Source organism: Carlito syrichta, unplaced genomic scaffold, assembly GCF_000164805.1.
Source record: "Carlito syrichta isolate Samal-C Ts95f unplaced genomic scaffold, Tarsius_syrichta-2.0.1 Scaffold145306, whole genome shotgun sequence".
Lineage (NCBI taxonomy): Eukaryota > Metazoa > Chordata > Mammalia > Primates > Tarsiidae > Carlito > Carlito syrichta.
Genome location: NW_007089402.1, coordinates 23,531 through 28,382, shown reverse-complemented (window position 1 = coordinate 28,382; position 4,852 = coordinate 23,531).

Genomic DNA, 4,852 nt, shown 5'->3' with positions numbered 1-4,852 from the left:
GGGGGGGGGGGGGGGGGGGGCGCCAGAAAGGGCTACACTTCCCAGCCTGGAGTCTGGCCCCTGGATGGGGGTCCCCAGCCCAGCCACTTCAGAGACAGCAGCCCCTCCCCTTATGGCAGACAGGGCCCTGTTAACATCCGTTGTCACAGAGTTCCGCTGAGCCGGCTGGACAATGGTCCACTTTCACAGACAGGAAGACATAGCAGAGGGGTCTGCTGAGATTCACACAGCTGCTCTGTGGCTAAGATGACACTTAGGGAGACCCGTGGGATGTCCGTGGCTTTGCATCCCTGTCATTGACCCCAGGATGGTCATTGGGCCCATCCCTCATGGTGCAGCAGGGGAAACTGAGGTCCACATCCATGTAGGGTTGTGCGTTCTCCCCACTGACCCCAGTCGCAGCTGCGGCGACAGCCCACAGAGCCCAACACATCTCCCCCGGCAGCCTTGTGGGCTGCCTGAAATCCCACCACCAGGGACCCCATATTTGGGTAAAGCATGTGTCCCAGGGCACTTCTGCTGAGAGGGGCGGAAAGACAAGAATGACAGGCATGTGGTGTCCTCAGACTCCCAGAACAGCCAAGAAGGAAGGAGCCGGGGAACCATGAGGGCCGGGGCGCCGGAAGGGGTGAGGCACTTGCTGGGATCCCACAGAGGCTGCAGCTCAGTCTGGCAGCAGCCTCGGCCCTGCCTTCCAGACCACGGCACCCCCTCCCTCGGTCCCCCACACAGCTCCCACGTACATATATGGTCTTGGAAGGAGGCGGGCCTGGAGCGGCAGGAGTGGGGTGCCCCTCCAGAAAGGGTCTGGAGTGGGGTGCATGGGGACATCTCCTCCCGCCAGGTCACCCTCCAAGAAGCGGATTAATGGTGCGGAGGCCACTCATTTCCTCTGGCCGGGAGATAGGCCCAGCACACAGTTCCCCATTGTCGGCAGCCTTATCTCAGGAGGTTCCGCCTGCCTCATCCGGAAGAGGCAGCTGGGCCCCCAAGGCCCTGACCTCACCTTGTTTTGCCTCCTGGAGGCTGGAGAGCTTGACAGGAGTTAGAGCATGCAGACCTCCACCTGCCCCTACCCCATGGGAAGCCTGGACTTTACCCTGAGGGCAGTGGGGAGCCATGGAGGACAGAGCAGGGCAGGGCTTGGTCTCAGCTGGGATTCGGGGGCAGCCCTAGGGGGTTCAAGGATCAACTGGAAGAGGGTGAGGCTGGAGACACAGAGGGTGGAGGCAGGTGGCAGAGGGAGCCCAGCTGCACATGGGCACCCAGAGAGGCAGGGCAGGGAGGGCACCATACTGCTTACAACTTCCCTTCGGGAAGTACACACAGCCTCGGCGCGGATACCCACTCCCCTCGTATTCCTGATGGAGACTGTCCACACCAGCTGCCATGCAGATCTGGTCCCATAACCCCCCACTGGAAATCTTCTCTTTGCTCCCAATCACCACCAAGACAAAGTCGAAGCTCATGAACCCAGCTCCCAAGACCCTCACACTTGGCCCTGTTGTCACTTCCAGCCTCACCCCAAGGCCCTCCCCTCCCCCCCTGGACTCCAGCCAGACAAAACCCTTCATTTCCCAGAAGGCACCAGGTGGCGTCAAGGTCAAGCTTCCTCCAGGAAGCTGTCTCCAACTCCCAGCTAGACCCCTGTGCCTCACCTACCCTCGCTTTAGACTCCTGGACATCTTGTGTGGATGGAGGTCTGCCTCCCCCATTAGACTGGACACGCTCTGAGGGCAGAGATCCCCCCCACCTCCCTCCAGGACTCACCCGGCCCCACCCTCTCCAGCCTGGTGAGGAGTTGGGCCCACTAAACCCAGCCCCAGCCCAGGCCCTACCCAGCCACATCTCCTTCCCACAGACCTGCCCTCTCCCCACCACACTTTGGCTTTTTTTTTTTTTTGAGTTGGAGTCTCACTCTGTCGCCCAGACTGAGGCTCGGTGGCTCAGCCTGTAATCCCACGCCTTTGGGAGGCTGAGGTGAGTGGACTACCTGAGCCCGCGGTTTCGAGACCCGCCTGGGCAACTTGGCGAGACCTCGTCTCTACAATAAATCAAAAAAATGAGCCGAGCGTGGTAGCGCGCGCCTGTAGTTCCGGCTACTTGGAAGGCTGAGCGGAAGGATCGCCGGAGCCTAGCAGGTCGAGGCTGCAGTGGCCAGGAGCGGAGACTCCAACTCAAAAAAAAATAATAATAAATAAATAAAACCACTGGATTTGTCCATCCTGACCCTTAACAGATGGAGGCGCCAGCTCAACTGATATCTCATGAGAAGTCTAGACCGCAATCACTTTCCATTTCAACAGAGGAGGCTATTGATGCTATCAAGCCATTTCTCACCATTTCCCAATGACCAACAGACTGGCAGCTCCGGGAGGGTGGACTCACACCTGTGGGTGGTGGAGTGAGGGCCTTCCAGGAGCACTTGCTCCTCCAATGGCATCTGTCCCAAGGGAGGCGTGGAGCGGGAAGGGTCATGTCCCTGGGACCAAACCGGCAGGCCTCAAACCTAGGCCTGACCACATGGATGAAGGCTGGTGGACAGCTCACAGACACTTTCACCTCCGCGTCCTCCTCTCCCCACCCGTCACCTCCCTCTGGAGAGCTACTTTTATATCCATTTCATAGACAAGGAAGTGGGGTTCTGAGAGCTTGAATGACTTGTTCAATGTCACCCAGTGGACGATGGAGGGCTGGGAAGCCAACCCCAGTCTTCCAGCCCAGCTCAAAGTCAAACACAGGTCACCCAAACAGAGGAGCGAGTGAGCTTGTGTGTTGGCGGCTGGGAGCGGGGAACCCCTTTGCCCCTGGGAGATTCGAGGCAGAAGAAACCCACCACTGGGAATGGAGTTTAAGAGGCTTTCAATTTTCTGGGCTGGGTCTTCGAGTTCATGATTGACTTGGCATTCTGTGTACTGCCTGACAGATGCCCAGATTGGGGGTCTCGATCCCTGAGACTCTGCCCTGACGGGACTCTCTAGGTGGAGATAGGGTCAGGGGCCAGTCGGGTGCTGGACAGTGGCTCCAGAGAGGCCATGAGGAGCCGGCCTCAGTCCTGGGCAGTAGTACCTGCCCCCCACTGTAAAGCCAGGCGATGGGTTTGGGGGAGAGGGGCGGTAGGGCCCTGGGCATGGCACACCTTACTGATAGCATAATCTCTGCCTGCTCCCAGGTCCGGCAGTTGTAAGGTCAGGTCTCGGGGCTGTTCATGTGAGGTGGCAGGCAGTGGGGGCAATTGGCCACTTGTCCCCAAAGGCATCATTTGGAAAGAGGCCTGTATGGTGGCCGTTGGAATAGTTAGGGAGAGACAGTATGGCCTGAGCTGGGCGGTGGTCGAGGGTGTGACCGATAGCTGTCATTATCTCCCGACGGTACTGAGCCAACAGTGGAGAAAGCTGGGGCCGCCCAGCAGCACATCTGGGCGTAACAGGCAAGTCTAGAGCTCGGTTCTCAGCCCCTCCACTGGAGCCTGTGTGTCCAAGACCCCCACCCCAGATTGGCCCTACTTCATGAGACGCCCTGTGACTTCTGCTCTCCCGAGTGGGTTTCAGAGCGGTCACCTCTGCAGGGCTGCAGGCCTGACCCATCCCGGCCCCTCCTCCCTGGCTCCAGGAAGTCTAGAGCCCTGAGGCTCCCAGGAAAAGCCCAGTTCTGGACCCGCCAGGGCCTCTGTCGGCAGAGATCCTGGGAAGATCCAGGCCCTCAACACACCAGGCTTTCACGTGTTGGAGCCTGGGCGGCAGTTGGAGGTGAAGCAGAGCCAGAAGAAGCCTGGCGGTAGGTCATCTGGTCATCAGGGGGGAAAGGGTCCCAGAGAGGGCTGTGTTTTGCCCCAGGGACACAAAGTCGCCAACTCTGTTAAAGATGTAGTTTTCACACCCGTCCTCATTCCAATCCTCCTAGCAGGGATGTGAGGGAAGGGGTGATGCTGACCCCGTTTTACAAAGAGGGAACTGAGGTTCAGAGAAAGGCGGTGATTTGCCCAAAGATACGCAGTGACCAGGCTGTGTGCAAACCCAGGTCTTCCCAGTAGCCTTTCCCAGTTCTCCCTCCTTTTTGCCCTCCCGTCCTCTCTCCCTCCAATCAGCAAATTTCTCCCAAACACACAGCCTGGCATAGAAGACCCAGAGGGGAACTGATCATTGATCACAATCTCTGCCCTCTGCCTCCCCCCTGCAGTCTCCCCAAGGACTCCCCATCTGGGGTGGCCAAGGAACAAGTGCATGTGAAGGAGGGGGACTGTGGGCTGGAGCCGTCAAGGAAGACTTCCCGCAGGAGGCAGCATTTCCAGAATTGTTTGAATGAAAGAGGAAGCCCATAAGGCAGGGCTGGGATGAGGCAGGAGGACACAGAGACTGGACTGGAGCGTCAGCACGTGTGCCTCACAGAGGGGACGGGAAGGCAGCTTTGCAAAGGCTGCAGAGTGGCAGAAAGAGCTCTTGATGCGAGATCAGACACAACCAGGTACTAGTCAACTCCCAACTCCCAGAGAGTAGAGGCTGGAGGCTCCTCACCCAGAATCTTCAGCTCCCAGTGGTGGGGGGTGGGGGAGAGGGTCTGGCTCTGGAGTCAGTTGAATAAATGAATGAGCCCAAGTCTGACAACAAATAGACATGTGCCCTTGGGCAAATCACTCCACCTCCGTGGCCTCAGCTTCCTTGCCTGGGAAATTGGGATAACGCTAAAACACCTTCAACCTGGTTGAGAGATTCCATAAGAAAATGTCTGCAAAACGCCTTATCTTGCGCTTGGCACATGGTGAGGCGCTTAATCGCGGGAGACATTTTTACCTGGCTGCATTCACGCCTCCTCACGGGCGACTTGAAAGTGCCTCAGAAACCACAGAGCCGCT